This window comes from Archocentrus centrarchus, chromosome 1 (genome assembly GCF_007364275.1).
Source record: "Archocentrus centrarchus isolate MPI-CPG fArcCen1 chromosome 1, fArcCen1, whole genome shotgun sequence".
Lineage (NCBI taxonomy): Eukaryota > Metazoa > Chordata > Actinopteri > Cichliformes > Cichlidae > Archocentrus > Archocentrus centrarchus.
In genome coordinates, this window is record NC_044346.1 from 14462595 (window position 1) to 14480197 (window position 17603).

Sequence of the window (17603 nt, forward strand, 5' to 3'; positions counted from 1 at the left end):
TGACATTGTCCTCTCTCTAGTTCTTTAGCACTTAATTGTGTTTAAAACTAACTCCCTCAGTTGCATTTAGTTAGCATCACACTGCACTGTCTACAATCAGTTAGCTTTATGTTTGGCTGTATTTTATGATTAGAAAAGGCTCAACTATCTTAACTTTTGGCACTCGGTAAAGATTGGTATGTGCTGTACAAAGCTTTTTTTTATTACTCCTATTGTTAAGGCTGTACAGGGTTGTGATGATAACTGGTAAATAGATCATTTGTACTTTTATTTCTTTTTTTTTTTTTCTTTTTTCTTTTTTTGGTTTTGTATCTGTTTTCTTTGTTTGGCATTATTTTATGTTCCAACTTGCCAGATCTAAATGTAACAGGATTTGAAAGTAAAGCTTACATCAGATATTATGTCAGTTGTCTTTGTCTTTTCTCTCAACATTATTGGATTCATACACTTACTTCACCACACAAAATTTCTTCTTCACAGATGTAGGTTTTATTCCAAACTCCCTTATTTCCCCCAAAAGGTCACCACAGCTGATGGATCCGCATGCTCCTCCCGACACAGCCCTCCCATTTATCCGGGATTGGGATCCAGCACTATAAGTAGACTTGGTTATGACCCCCCCCCCTGAGGCCAGGTTTGTGTGTCCTCCCAGAATCATACCAGAGCAGATGTGTTAACCACTACACCCCAATGCCAATAAAGTTCAGTTTTATTTATATAGCGCCAAATCACAAACAGTCGCCTCAAGGCGTTTTATATTGTAAGGTAAAGACCCTAAAATAATTACAGAGAAAACTCAACAATCAAAATGACCCCCTATGAGCAAGCACTTCGTGACAGTGGGAAGGAAAAACTCCCTTTTAAAAGGAAGAAACCTCCAGCAGAACCAGGCTCAGGGAGGGGCAGCCATCAGCCGCGACTGTTTGGGGCTGAGGGGAGAGAGACAGGACAAAAAAGACTATTACAAACTAGTTTCAAATAGTCTGGAAACTTTCTATAAAAAAATAAAATAAAATCAGAATACAGTGATTTGAAATCATTTAAACCATCAATTTTCTTCCACTTATTCAATTCAAGGTCACAGGGGGGGCTGGAGCCTATCCCAGCTGGGGGGCTGGGGGCCCCACCCTCAGCCCTGCTTCTTGGGGGCAAGACGCAGGGTACACCCTGGACAGGTTGCAGGTCCATTGCAGGGGTAACGCAGACCATTCAAACTGATTCATACCTACAGTCGCTGGACCTAAGGTGCGTGGGTTTGGACTGTGGGAGGAAGCTGAGGTACCTGGACACAGGGAGAGTATAGAGGGTCCCGGCCGGCTGGTGGATTCAAACCCAGGACCTCCTTGCTGTGAGGAGACAGTGCTTTTTTTTGTTTTAAAACAACTGATCTATAATAAAGAACAAAAATGATCAAATTCAAACCAACAGAAAACTGCTCAAAGCTGCAACACGTCCTTCAAAAAGTCTTCCTTTTTGGGGGGTGGGGCAATGGTATATTTAATTTATAAAAATCCTTTGCGTCCATTCAAAAGGCACTGTGTGGTTTACAGCTAAATTATTCTGAATGGCTTTCAAGTGGCCTTTGTGGAACATTTGGTCCAAAAATAATGCCGTTATCACATTCTTGCCTGTTACAGGGATTGAGCTGCTCAGCAGTTTGGGGCCTTCTTTGTTGTATTTTTGGTTTCATGCACCACGGAGCCGTGCTGCTGTAATATGTGCTTAATGTGACTTGGCATCATCTCGCTGAAATAAGCAATGCCTTCACTGAAAAAGACGTCATCCGGATGCCAGCATGTCGCCAGACGTTACCCATGTCTTGGCCACTAGTTCATCTCCGAACCCTCGCTGCTGCTGGCGTGTGGACTGTGTTCGTGACGAGCTCGGCGCTCTCTCGCCTGGTCCGTGGTTTCCAGAGAGAATTCGGGCTCAGAGAAGTGGAGGATCTGGATCTCCTTTGCATGTTAGTTTTAATTTGCATTTGTGGATGCAGCGACACACTGTGTTCACCAACAATGGCTTTCTGAAGTGTTCTCGAGCCCGCAACAGAATCATTTCTGTTTTCAATGCTGCCCCCCCCCCGGTGGGGCCTGAAGTTCTTGGCTATTCAGTGTTGCTTTCTATTCTTGTCCTGTTTTCTTCCAGTTTTCTGAATTATTAAATGATATCATGTATCACAGATAATGAGATCCACAAATTCTTTTCAATTTTATGCTGCAAAGTACTTTTGTGGAGAACCACTGCCTTTTTTTTTTTTATTTGTGAATTACTCAGCCTCTCTGGATGCTTCTTTGTTGTCCCAACTTTTTTGAAATGTTATTGAATTCAAAATGAGAACACATTTTTCAGACAAAATTTTCTCCATTTCAACATTTGATATGTTGTCTTTGTACCATTTTCAATTAAAGAAAGATTAATCATGCAAAAATAAAGATTTTTGTCAATAAAGATAACTATGCCCATGGTGGGGGCCATTTGATGACAGTGAACTCATTGTCATGTTCCAAGAAACCAGTTCGAGATGATGGAAGCTGTCATCAGAAGATGGGTACACTGTGGCCATAATGGGACGGACATGGCCAGCAGCAACACTCGGGTAGGCTGTGGTGTTTAAATAATGCTCAGTTGGTACTAAGGGGCCCAAAGTGTGCCAGGTAAATACAATCGAAATCATTTCACCAGCAGCAGCAGCCTGAACTGTAGATACAAGGCAGAATATATCCATGCTTTCATGTAGTTTATGCCAAATTCTGACTCTACCATCAGAATTGAGACTCATTAAACCAGGTAATGTTTTTCCAGTCTTCTGTTGTCCAATTTTGGTGAGCCTGTGTGAACTGTAGCCTCAGTTTTCCTGTTCTCACCCAGTATGCTCTTCCGTTGCTGTAGCCCATCTGCTTCAAGGTTTGACGCCTGTGTTCAGAGATGCTCTTCTGCATACTTTGGTTGTAAGGAGTGGTTGTTTGAGTCACTGTTGCTTTTCTATTGGCTAGAAGCAGTCTGGCCAGTCTTCTCTGACCTCTGGCGCCAACAAGGTATTTTCACCCAGAGAGCTGCTGCTCACTGGATATTTTCTCTTTTTCAGCCCATTCTCTGTAAGCCCTGGAGGTCGCTGTGTGGGAAAATCCCAGTAGATCATCAGTTTCTGAAATACTCAGACCAGCCCGCCTGGCACCAACAACCGTGTCACATTTAAGTCACTTAAATCACCTTTCTTAACAATTCTGATGCTCAGTTTGAGGTCATCTCGACCATGCCTGCATCCCTAAATGCATTGGGTTTCTGCCCTGTGATTGGCCGGTTCGATATTTCCATTAACAAGCAGTTGAACAGGTGTACCTAATGAAGTGGCCAGTGAGAGTATATCAGCAAAGAGTGTGACTCTAAATGTGATTAAATAAATAAAAAACTAAAAATAAATAAATAAAGATTACATTTGTAACTGGGCAAGCACCATCTGCTACTGAAAGCTGATTCATGGTTATGATGGAAAGCTCCTCAACATCAACTAAATGAAGAATGCAGTGAGGTTGTTTTTCTCAGCAACTAAGTCCTCCATCGCCATCTTGATAAGGACTGCAAAGGCCTCGGCGCCTATTTAATAAATCCCGCAAAATAGAAATAAGAAGAAGATGATATAAGAAGTGAGAAAGATCAGAAGTTTGTTAGAGACCCGCAGGAGCAGAAATCATGAGCAGCGAGTTAAGGAGAAGCAGTGATCATCTTTGAGGGACATGGCATTCTCTAATTTATAACAGCGGCATGCCATCATAATAATAAGGAATAGGATCTGTCATGGTGTCTAGCTGGTGTTTTTATTAGACCGATGGGAGGTCTCTGTGCCTCTCCTTTCTGTGTTGTAGTAATGAAAGTTACAGCACGTTCTCTCCCAGCCAAAGGTTGGCCCTGCCTAATGAAAACAGATGAAGCAGAGATAAAGTGTTTGCCGACATTAAGGGACTCATTTATCACCGTTAGCCCCCGAGCTATAGAACACCTTGGTCTGGAGCTCTCCTTTAACAGGCCCTGCCTCACAGCACCCCGGTGGCACACTGCAGCCTTCCAGCAGGCGCATGCACGCCTCCATCTTTACCTCTCTTTCTCCTTCATTCTTTGTGCTCCACACAGATATTTTACTTCTGTACAAACGCGCCGGGTTTATAGAAGTAAAGTGAGGTTTTAAGAGCAAAAAAAATAAAGAGTTTTAGTGGAACCTTTATCAAATCTACAGGATTTGGCAGGTCCTTGGGGGGACCTCCATAGCCGCGCCCCCTCCATGTTGACCCATGTGGGTTCATCAGCCATCCGGAGCCGAATCTCTTCTGCTGGGGGGGGTCATGTTCTCATCTTAGCTGCTCATCTTGCCTGTGTATTAATGAATCTTTTCGGCTGTGTTTAAAGCTGCTTAATTAAGTTCAAAGCAGCGCTCGGGGCACTGTGCGCCTGCTCGGCTGACCTCCCTATGAGTGGAAGTGTTGATTAGGAAGTAAAGAGACACGGAGGCACTGCAGGGGATGGCTATTGATTGAAAGGATAGAGAAAAAAAAACCCCTCATTTGGATTGTGGTGATTGGAATATCAGACTGTTGTTTTTTTTTTTTTTAAACTTGTCTTCTGAATAACAATAACTCCATGCCTGTGCTGACAGTTTGGTGAAATTGCCAAACTAAGTGAGGAATTTTCTGCGATGAGACCAAACGCCAGAGTTTTCCCTCATCCCAATAATAGCCCTTCACCCCCAGCCCGAGCTGTCTGCACAATGTCGACCTCTCGACACCACCTCGTGAAAGTTGGCCGCTGTCGATCGATAGCGTGTTAGCTTTTTTGTTTGTAGGTTCAGGGCTGCCTTGGCTTTATTACAGCTGCCGAGAGTCATGGGGGAGTCGTGCGCGGCTTTGTGAGAGAGGAGCTCCCTCTTGTTTGCCAAAAGTGTAATCCCGCCGTGACCTGCCGCGACCCTGCCCTGAGAGGAAAGCTGCTTAGACAGAAGTGCGTGTCTGTGGGAGCTCCCAGCTGCCTGGCCTCTCTCTCCATCTCCATCTCTCTGTTTTTCCTCAATGCATCCACCTCACTCCCAGCTTTCTTTTTTCTTTATAGCACCATCTCTTTTTTTTTTTTACCTCTCACTCTCATCTCCTGTCTACCTTCACCATTCATTTCATCTCGCAGCAAACTTCATGCATTCCTCACTCCACATCAATACTTATGAGGCTCCCCTCTTTTCTCCTCCTCCCTCCCCATCCTTCCACCATCGAGCTTGTGAAGGAGGCGAGGCTTTGCTAAATGCAGACAGATTTCTCTCTTTTTTTGTTCCAAAGGAGAAAATAAACACACACGCACACACACACACACAGTCTTGCCTTAGACAGGCTTCAGTACAGGGGGCTACAGAGCAGGACCAGTGGTGCAGGAGGGGAAAGAGAGAAAAAGGAAAGGGAAAATGACCTCTGGAATCGATTTGGCATGGGTTGAAGCCGAGGCTAAAACAGTGCGCAGTGAGGCTCCGCCGAGGCTGCTTGTTGATTTGTAAATCTATTCATCTCTGACAAAAATTAGGCACAGAAATAAAGTGGTAAATATGAAGCTCCGTGTTTATTCAAGCTTTTAATCGTATGTAGAAGTTGTACAAGTTGGTGCCAGCTGCTGGAGAAGCGGGCGATTTTATGCAAAGTCCGAGCCAAAGCGGGAGGGGGGGGGGGGGGTGTCATGTTGACAAAGCAAGAACGAGGACAATCCGCACCTGATGCACGCTGCAAATGATCTTGCAGGCTCGCCTGGAGTGTCACTTCACTCACCGCTCTTGATTTGGACACGCATGGTGGGACGTGTATTTACATGCAAGTTTGGTGCCCAGCCCAGGGGGCATAGCATCACTGGCTGCCCGCTCCCCCGCTGCGCCCGCTCCCCATTCTCCAGGGTGAGACATCACTCGGCGGGGGTCAGCAGCAATCTGATTCAGGAAGCACTGCAGGGGCGGGCGTTGGGTTGGAGGAAAACGGGGGAGCAGGGGTGGGGGTGGGATTACCCACAAGTCTCTGGGCTTGGCATATCCAGACTTAGGGCAGCCTGAATCAGCAGGGGGGACAGATCATAACCCCCTGCTGGCTGCTGCCTCAAATATAAAGCTAATGCTTGGCCACTCCAACTGGATGACAAATACATTATAGAAGGAAGGAGGAGGAGGAGGAGGGTGGTAATGGGCAGAGGGAGAGCAGCTCTACTTAAGTATGATCATGTGTTTGAAATAGATAGGAAACAAGCCAGGCTCTGCTGTTACCATGGCATTCTATGACAGCCACCAGCCATAGGTTACTTAGTTTCTATGGGTAACAGTCAGCGCTGCACTTCACATCCACCCCGTGACACTGAACCTACAGATATCGCCCACCGAATCTCAGCAGCTCACAAGAAAAACCTCCCTGCTCAAACGCTGCCTCATTCAAACATCCACACGCACTCCGGTAGTGTGTTTTTTGTTTTTTAACCGTGATGATTTCAGTGATTTGGGGTGGGGCGTGGGGTGGTCTGCTGAGATCTGAAGTGAAGAGAGAGCTTAGCAGAATAGTCCAAGGTCAAGCCCAAACTAATCAGGCTCCTCATTTCCCTGGATGGAGTAATGAAGTAGAACGCTGACCCCTGGGCGACCCTGGGAATCTGTAGCAGCAAACTGGCCTGGAGACCAATTAGCCAAAAGTAAAAGTAAATATTAAAGCACGGCGTTCATTTTTAAATAAACAGTCACACAGAATAAAACAGCTTCAGAGCTCAAAGAAGGGGTGGATGTCTTACACAGACTGTCAGGGAAACTTAAATCTTGCAGGGTAAGAAGCCGCTTCTTCTTTTTCCTTTTCTTTTTTCCCCTCTGAAGACCAGAGTTGATTACAACCTGGTTAGCTCTCCTAATTATCTGCTGCACTTGAGCTTTTTAATGATTTCCATGATTCAATTACCCCTAACTGAATTCCTGTCTTCAATCAATTAAAGCCAAAGCTGCGCGCTCATCCATCTTCCAATCAGGACACCAGGAATCCCTCCATCCATTCTCATTTGAGGAGAGAGTGGGTCAAACAAATTAACAGTTTGCATCCATCCATGTCTTTTTCATCTCCCTCCACCCCCACACTTCTAACCACCACTTTGAGTTGGTTAAGTGCATTTAACTTAACTGTAAGTAACTAACTATAAATAGGCACCAGCATGGGTCTCCTGCCAACTCAACTCTTCATCCTCACGAACAACTGAGAACACGTTCTGCGGAAACCTTGAAGAAATCCACCATCGCCTTTCATCTGAGAACCTCTCCGTCCTGCTCCGCTCTGCCGGTTCTTGTGATACCTGATGTGAAGGTGAGTGACAGCGGCCCTCTTCACCTCTCAGGCACGTTCTTGTCGCACAAAGACACATTTTTGTGCACAAGCCCACACTGTTTGGCACCATCTGCTGGAACCCTGAGAAACATGGAGAAGAAATACTTATCTGTAAAAATAAAAGAGCTGCTGTGGAGGTGGGGAGGAGAGAATTTCTTCATGTTCCCTTTTTTTCTTTTTTTTGGTGACATCCTAATTGCATACCTACTACTTTTTGTCAGAAAACTAAAGGTATGTTTGATTGATGAACGCAGCCTCCCTGCAGCTGAATTAGAGGAAGAAGAAGGGGGAGAAGAAGCACAGAAATGGTTGCCAAGGTGCCCAGATAGTCATTTAACCCTCATTGGTTGAGAGGGAAGCCAAGGGCAGCGCAGCCTTTTCACATGCTGCTCTTTCCATCCCCATTATCTCCTCTGTCTCATCCCCGCAACCGCCAATATGGTTTCCTTGAAAGGCTTTTGCATTCTTTTTAAATGAAAATACCAAACCGTGCTCTTTCTGCGCAGACGCACAGGATGGTGCTGCAGATTAGGTTTGATGTTTTAGCGTCACGGCGGCTCGCTCTTCAGCAAAATCGTTTAACAGCAGTGCCAACTGCAGAGCAGAGCATCGGGGGTGTTTTGGTCACATTTAACATTGGGGAAGATCAAACACAGATGCAGGCCTACTAGACTGCAGCGGCCTTGCGCGAACATCCCACCACGATGGACTCTGCGGCAGAAACACGGCCGCAAACTTCAGTGTCATCCTGCTCAGCAGCATCGCGGTACCGGGAAGCTTCAGATGTCTTGATTCAGAGAGCAGCCTCGGTTACATCTTTTCTCAGAGCCTTTGCATTTTTTTTTTTTTTTTTTTGATGGCGGTGAGCGCGCATTCCCTGGCACGATTTTCAATAGAGCTCCCCCTGGATTAGCAGCGGAATGGCCATCTCAACAATTACACTGACAGCTCTTTTCTAAAGTGCACTTGATTTATTTGATTTAGCTAAGATTAATGGTCCTCCCGCCAAGCAGGCCTGGCTGAGATGTGCGGCACAACACAGGCTTCACTGCTGCAGATGCACAGGTGTATGCCAGCGTAGATATACAGGAAGCATGTCCATGCATACATGTGTATTTGAACATATATGCATGTAAACTCACAAATCCACAACCACTCCGATCTAATCAGTCTTGTTTTGTTTTTTTTTGTTTTTTACCCATGTTGCCTTTAAAAATGACATCAGCAGACAGTCACCATAAACTCCAGAGCTGACAAATAAATGTAATTATTTAAATAATCAAATATATTAATTTATTTTAGTTCATATGTAGTCATATTTACCTTTCATAGTTTTATAAATATTGCAAAGAAATTACAAAACTAAAATTTTACTTTGATATCTTTGAAAGCATAACATAGTGATATCAAAATATAAATATATAATATATATAAAATAAAACCTGTTTTTTATTTTGATATTTTGCAATCAACTTGAAGCCACGTCTTGAAAATCAAAGATTTGAAATATAATCATGTCCTAATTTAAATAACATTTGGAAACCTCCAACAAACTGCTTCAGTGCTTTTTGTAGTTCTCTGTATACAGTGCAGTGAGAACGTATTTGCAACCTTCCCTAAAAATGTCCAATTAAAGAAACAGCTTAGAAACAAAGTCAGTGACATCTATGAGCCTGATAAGGGTTACAGAGCCATTTCTAAGGCTTTGGGACTCCAGTGAACTACACTGAGAGCACCTGGAGCAAACTGGGAACAGTGGTGAACTTTCCCAGGAGTGGCCGGCCTACCAAAATTACTCCAAGAGCGCACCAGCGACTCATCCAGGAGGTCACAGAAGAATCCAGAACAACATCTAAAGACCTGCAGGCCTCACTTGCCTCGGTTAAGGTCAGAGTTCATGATTCAACATTAAGAAAGAGACTGGACAAAAATGGCATCCATGGGAGAGCTCAAAGGAGAAAACCACTGCTGACCAAAAAAGAGCACAAAGGCTCGTCTCACATTTGCCAAAAAAAAAACATCTTGATGATCTTCAAGACTTTTGGGAAAATATTCTGTGGACTGACGAGACAAAAGCGGCACTTTTTGGAAGGTTTGAACCCCGTTACATCTGGTGTAAACCAGAGCAGCAGTCAAACATGGTGGTGGTAGTGTGATGCCCTGGGGCTGCTTTGCTGCTTCAGGACTTGGACGACTTGCTGTAATTGGTGGAGCCATGAATTCTGCTCTCTACCAGAAAATCCTGAAGGAGAATCTCCAGCCATCAGTTTGTGCCCTGAAGCTCAAGAGCACTCAGGTTATACAGCAGGATAATGATCCAGCGAGTCCACCTCTGCATGGCTCAAAAAACAAATTTCAGGTTTTGGAGTGGCTCACTGGCAGTTCTCACAAACACCTGATTGCAGTTCTTGCTGCCAAGCGTGGCACAACCAGTTATTAGGTTTATGGGGCAATTACTTCTTCACACAGGGCCGGGTAGGTTTGGATACCTTTTTTTCCTTGATAATGAAATCATAATTTAAAAACTGTATTTACTCAGTTCATCTTTGTCTAATATTAAAATTAGTTTGATGATTTGAAACATGTTAGTGTGGAAGGAAGCAAATGCTTTTTCACAGCACTGTAAACTTTCTAACTGTGACTGCTGTTGGCTGCATCCGCAAGTTTTTAAGAAACTTTGCTTGTCCGTAAACCTGATGGAGGCCAAAATGCTGTGAATGAATGTGTCGGCAGCATGAGCCGTGCTGCCCTGCGAAACACCTGCCACACATTCAGGTGAGATATTTTTCAGTAAGCTGTTTCTTTGTTTTTTTTAACTAGATTTCATTGCAGTATTGGCACCCCAACACTGTGACAGAACTGATTTCATTTGTGTGTGTGTGTGTGTGTGTGTGTTTATGATCGGATCTTACAGTCTGACTCACAATTTCAAAACACAGACACACATGTTCCTGAGTTTGCTGCTAGAGGGAGACACCTCCCCCTCCACCATGTGCCAGGAAAAGCTCTGTGTGGCTAGCTGGCTGACAGTTGCCAGGCCAGTGGTCCGGTACAGTCCAGTGCTGCTGGCACTGATGCCTGCCCATCTGCCCGAGCTGACACGTTCGCTCCCACACCACTTGTCCAGGAGGACGAAATGTGCCGTGGTGTCCTGGCAAAGCTCCCTGAAATGTCAACCTGGCGTGACAAACCCATGCCGCCCCGTTGGCCCTCATAGGCCTGGTAGTATGGGGGGGCGCTGCCCTGGATCAAGCAGGGAGCCAGAAACATGCCAAGGTAACAACAACTGCTGATCGACTGCCGGGGCGCTACCATCTTGTCCAGCGTGGATCGAGCTTGTTCAGTCAGGTAGAGGATGGCTGTTCTCATTACAGGCCTTGAACCTTACAAAACTTGGCGTTTTACCGGCTGAAAGCGGGCAGCAGGAGAGAAAGGAGACCCAAAGCAGGGAACATATGGGGCCTTTGCTACAACAATCCCATTTCTTTAAAAACTTTTACGTATAAAACCATTTATAATTTGGCGTCTATTTTTTACAAGCCAAAAACAAAGGATGAAGACAAATAACAAAGAACATGCTCTCTGCTGTTTGAGCAGATGGTCTTGGAGGTGCTGTGAGGGTCTGATGTTGGCTGACTCTGTCCTGCAGCCCCCTCAGGGCAGCAACTGTGAGTGGTCATTAACACGGGGAGCAGGCCATGCCAGGAGAGAGGGGAGGCTAGAAGTAGTTAACAACCACTATCCAGTTAAATCCTCTTTCTCCGTGCTAAACATGAACAACTACAGCCTTCCTACAGGCTGCCAAGGCTGTAAAAGCAGCGCATCATGTAAGACCTTCAGAGAGAGAGAGAGAGAGAAAAAAAAGACATTGTTTGGAAAGCACAAAGGAACAGAGCAGGAAAAGGTGTATTTCTACGGCGCTGTGCCTCATCGCTCACTTCTGCTGAATCTAAGGTTACAAGCCAGGTCTGTCTGGCAGTTATCCATACACAGTGAATCATGGCGTTGGTGTGTGCGCACGTGTGCACGTGTGTGCGTGGTGAAGCTGTGGACAGGTATGACAGGCTGACCTCCACGTGTTACCAGAGAGAGTGTGTGGCCTAGTGTTACCTGTCATAACATGGGCTGCCTCAAGCCCCGGAACACCAGCCTGACCAGGCCACTGGGCAGCCAGAAATAATAGAGACTGGCAAGAGGGCAATGAGGGGTCACACAGAGAGGGAGGAGGCGGAGGAGTGAGGGGGGGAGGACAGGGACATATGACAGGAGGACTTGCAGAAGCATGAAGCCAGGAGAGTGAGAGAGGAGAATGGAGTAAAGAAAAAATGACTACAGTGAGGAGATTGGTGAGGATAATGATGCGGGTCAATCAAATAGAGTAAGAAGACAAAAGAGAGGAAGGTGAGGGAAGCGGCTACTGTTCTCCCTCCATATTTCCTCTGTAGAGAATAAAAAAAAAAAAAATCAGGCACGCAGGCGGTGAGGATTGACAGCCCCCCCAAACAAGAAAAATAAGCCTCGCTTATAACAAGACAGTCCACTTCGCATCGCTTCTCATTTGTTTTGGAAGCCAGTTTATCTTCTCGAGTATGATATTCTCGAGGTGCAGCCACTTGCCTGCAGAGATGGAACAGCTGAATTCACTTAGGCAGGCTTGGCCAGCAATTAAAGTGCTGGATTAAGAGTGATTGCATTTTGTGTCCTGAGGAGGCGCTGCCTGCCATCTTGAGAGGTCTCATTAACATGGCTGCCGTAGGCTGTGCTGAGCACTGCCACAGGCAGTTAAAAAATAATGGAGACATTATCAACCTTAATGTCTTGTACCTGGAGTGGAGAAGATTTTATAATCACTATTGTGATGGGCCACAGGCTGCCAGTTGTGCAAAAGGGAAAGGTTGGATGAAGATAACCCTTTTTTTCTGACCAGACCCCTGTGTGGTTTTTTGATCAGCCACTACACATGGGGAGTCTGAGCAGCTGGATTTCATTAATTGAGTGCTGGCAGCGTTCTGCTCTGGCGGCAGGGGTGAGTCACACTGGTGGGATTGGTCTCTCTCTCCCAGATATCATCTTCCAACCATAACTACAAATAATTATTCACTCAAATCCATTACCGGGGGTCAATCAAGTTCCCCAATCAGTTCTAAAGTCCAATTACTGGCGCCAAGGCTCTATTCGCGCCTTCCTGCAGATGAAGGCCTTAGCCCACAGGCTGCCCAGTAAATTACACATAGCAAACAGTGGAGTGCGCGTGTGTGGGAGAGCGAGCCTCCTCAGGTGCGTAATAAAGCAGAGGTACACAGTGGTCTCCCTTGGGGCATTCTGACCGTGCCAGCCAGCAGACTTCACCAGGTTAAATAGAATTAGCCCATGCAATGAGATGCACTTTGAATACCAACCACGTCTCATCACTGCACAGGCTGGAGAGCACGCACAGCGCGGACTGGTATTAACATCCATCTCAGCGGTTGATATAATAAGACATGTCGCCATAAGGGTCTTCTTATAAAGGAGGCTGCACCCACCGGAGCAGCAATAATGAGTGGGGTGCTACATCTGCAAGCGGGCACTCGGGGCTTTGCTGCAGCCCCACAGCCCCCCCCCCCCCCCCCCCCCCCCCCCCCCCCCCCATTAGGCTCCTCGCATTGTTTTTGTGACTGTCTCGAAAGTGAGTCCCAAGCCGGGAGGAAAATGCTTCTCTCTCTAACATACACACACTCATCTGTCACTACAGAGGGACAGCAGTGCAGCCAGGCGAGTCAGAGCGAGTGTGTGCGCGACAGGGGATGGATGGATGGCTCGTATGTATATATACAAGATGTGTAAGCAGTGAGCTGGATGGGTGTTCATGTGTGTGTTTTTATAAAAAAAAAAAAAAAAAGAGGGGGGGGGGTGATGTTATGTGCTTGTGTGTAAGGAGGAGAGCAAACACAGAGAGATGGCTGAGGCTTTGTGGATCAGCAGCCCATGACCGGTTGTCACACTACACAGAAACGCACACATACACACACAGAGCTCCTAAAATGTGGCTGGTAGCAGGGCTGACATTTCCCTCTGTCAGGCTTCCCTCACGCTCTGATCTGACCAGAAAACAAACTGCTATGCTGATGCATCCTGCAAGAGGAGAACCATATGTGCCTCTGTGCTACAGTACGCCCGCTTTGTTTACAGACACATGTTGTAGCCTCATTTTTCAGAATTCGGGCTTTGAGGTTTTGTGTGCCGGGGTAAGCTGAGTTTTTAGGCAACAATTACAACAGTATTTAGTTTTCTTTAACCAGGAAGGCATTTTGACTTCAGACTGCTGACACAATGAAAGATTGTGAAGCCCCCCCCTCCTTAAACATGAAAAAAAAAAAAAAAAACTCATCAAAGAGCCTGTCTCTGTCCTCTGCTTACATTCAAGAGATCCAGCAAAATGCTAAACACATGTGGATGGGCCCTTTGTTTGGGCTAAGATGGCTGAACACGATCCGGCAGCATTTGAGTTAATCTTCCTTAGTGAAACCGCATGGTGTTGTTTACACTGGAGACAACTGTGTGTATATGCATGTGTGTGTGTGTGTGTGTGTGGAGAGAGTCCAGAGCTGCAGAACTCACTGTTCCCTTTTGTAAAGCCAGAGCAGTTACAGTGTGTATGTGTTTGTGTCAGCATGATGGAGGAGATGGGTGTTACTCAGACCTAATGAATCCATCTGCATTCAAGGGGCATTCTTCCTCTCACACGCAGGCAGGAGCAAACGAGCAGCGACCTGGGAGCCCGTCCAGCAGTTGGGGGTCTCGCAGTATTTCCAAAGCAGACTAGAAAGTACAAGCACAGATTAGGACTGAATTCACTCCTTTTTTTTCCTTCCTTGAAAAGGTTGAGGAAGCTGTACAGTCACACACTCAGTCCTCCTGCTCTGTACTGTACCAAGCTTGGCTCCTTTCTGCTTTTCAGTGAGCACTGAGAAAAGCCGAGGAGGGTTGTGTACAGAGAGCTGGGACTACAGTACCTCGAGCCCGACCTCGAGGAGAGTGGCAGCTGTTGATGTCCTCACCTCTGAGTGACCCGGCACCCTAGGCAACCTCAATGAAGAATGGATGGAGGGCAGGAGGCGGGGGCGCTAAGAAAGAGAGGATGGTTGGCACTGAGGATTCAGTCGTTAGGATAATGAACCCAGAGCTGAGTGGGATTTGGGAGACCTCTAGTGGTTGGAAAAAAAAGTACAAACTTACAACTACAGAGGTTTGAGGGAGTACATGATAAAGATTATTTACCTACTTTATAACAGCAAATCCAATCTTTACTGACCTGGAGAAAATGAATTGCCCCTTATCTGATCATGTGACTGCCTCAGACCACAGCTGCTGGCTTTTAAGGGTGAGATATTAGAAGGATCAGTAAGTCAGATTTTGTGTCATTTTGGTTACATAACAGCTCTTCTTTCGCACTAGCAGGAAGAAAATGTCTTAAAAAAAAAAAAATCAAATTTAGGTGCTTATTGTGTGTTATAGGGCATTTATGCAAATGTGGGCATATTTAATGGCATTACATCTGCATACGATATCCATGGTGCCAAGTTTTTTGAAAACCATAAATAGTTTTTCAATCATGTGATATTACAACACAATTTTAAAGAAACATTGTGTAATTTTATTTATTCCGAGCATGAAAGCGCCAAACTCAGTAGCTCTTACACCAAACTTTGTCCATATTTTTAAAGCTGTTATTTTTCTTTTTGTTTTTTTTTTTAACAGATGGGTTTGTTTATGTACTAATCAGTCTGATTTATGGAATTTTTTCTTTTTTTTTTTTTTTTAATTTCTGGTTGCTGAAAGCTTTTTTTTGACTTATAAAGTGATAAAAACAGATTTGTAAAGACACAAATGTCCAATTTCTGGCCAATTTGATTTCTCTTGTGGAAAAGCATGCAAATCAGTGCATATTTAGATAGATAATGCATCATTTACATATTTAAAAATACATTTTCATAAAACTTGCAATACAAAAAAATAGCTGTCCTAATACAAGTAGAAATGGAATTTTCATGGTGACGCTATTTATTTATTTTTAACCATATTCACCTGTAGCTTTTCTCCTCTCACTGTTGCTCCTGTAAGTAAGACATAACTTGAAGTTTAAAATTAGAAAACAAACCAAAATGTAATCCATCCAATTTCTTAACTGCTTATCAAATTCAAGGTTGCGTGGAGGCTGGAGCCTACCAGAGATGTCACAGGGAGTGAGGTGGGGTACACCCACAGGGTGGCTAGTCCATCTCATGTCTAACAAAGAGAGAGACAGACAACCACACTCGCATACTAAACTATGGCCAATTTAGAATCACCTGTTAACATAAACATGCAAGTATGGAAGCTTGTTTCCACCGGTCGGTTAATTAATAGAAAAAATTCTAAATTTGGCAGGCAGAGGTAAGCCAAAACTTTGACTTATGGATGGCTGGATGGCACTACTTTTTTTTTTTTCCCAGTGGCAGAAGCAAGCTTTCATATGCATGTTTTGGGGCGGGGGGTACCTGAAAAGAACTCCTGCAGGCACAGGGGGAACATGCAAACTCCACACACAGAAAGGCTTCAACTGGCTGGTGGATTTGAACCCAGGACCTTCTTGCAACAGTGCTAACCACTGCTAAAAGTCTCAGAATAAAATTTCTCCCCCTTGAGTTCTAAATACCATTTTTTTTTAAAGTGACTTTACTGTAAGACCAACAAGTTTATATCTCCAAAACTTTAATATATACATACACACAACCTCATCATTAGACCAACAGGAAAAACAAAACACCCCCCCCCCCTTCTGCCAACAGTTCTTCGACACCATTGTGTCAACAGTTGTTTACAGTCTTCGCTGCTGGAAAAAGAAACCAAACAGTCTTTTAAACACGGCTGCTGACCTCTTACGTTTTAATTTACATCTTATGGATTTACTGCTTTATTACTTTTTTATAAAAAACATTTTAGCATTTGCTGAATTTATTATTTTCAGTTTAAAAAAATTGTAAACAAATGTTTGAAATTTTGAAGATAAACAGTACCTTCATGTTTAACTTCAATCACTACTTCTCCCTTATTTACTGGCTGAATCTTTTGAGACTTGCTACAAGTATCCATCCGGCAAATCTATACAAAATGCTGCAGATGAATTTCTGGGTTTTGCCTTTATTTTTTACAAATTTTTGAAATTTGTAAACAATAGAAAACTATTAGCTCAATGATGATTGACCTGCAGCCAAATTCATTCCATCCATCCATCCATCCATCCATCCATCCATCCATCCATTTTCTTCCGCTTATCCGGGGCCGGGTCGCGGGGGCAGAAGCCTAAGCAGAGAAGCCCAAGCTTCCCTCTCCCCAGCCACCTCCTCCAGCTCATCCGGAGGGACCCCAAGGCGTTCCCAGGCCAGCCGAGATACATAATCTCTCCAGCGTGTCCTGGGTCTACCACGGGGCCTCTTCCCTCTTCTCAAATTCATTCCAATCAGTGTTAATTTTGTTGACAAACTATTTTCGTCATAGTTTTCATCAACGACCCTTTTTTTCATGACAAAAACTAGACGATAACTAAATAAAAACTACCTAAAAGGATAAAAACGATGATGAAATTGACACTTTGGTCAACGAATGAAAACTAGACGAAAATGCTTTGCCGGCACGACATCCAATCAGAACTGATTTAATTTTGTGACAGGGCGGGACAAGTTAGGAAAACATCCAATCAAACGCACAGTTGCACAAATTTGATCTAAACCCAGGAAGGCCAAACTAGCCTGTGAATTGTCTTTACTTCTGATAGAACTAAATTATGTAAACAATGTCAGCAGGGAGGCAGAGAAGAGCCGATGTATGGACACATTTCTCCTTTGACGTCGTGAAAAACAAAACGATGTGTAAACATGTGGGGCGACTATCTCGGGTAAAAACACGACAAATCTTAAACGACATCTGCAAGCCAGTCACCCAGATCTCCATGCAAAGGTAAGCATTTCAATGTCATGATGGGTAAAGTGTTGTTCCCAGTGGATCAGCCTTTCCTAATCTTAGTCCTGAAGGCACACTGTCCTGTACCTTTCAGAGCGTGTCCTGCTGCTAAAGATGTTGTTTGTTCAATATGTTTGTGTGTGTATTGGTCTTTCAAGCATTAATAATATTCCATAACTTTTAATAAATGTTTAATTTCGTGTAAGTGTGTATAATGACTAATTCAAGGGAACTGAAGAAAAAGCATTTACATTT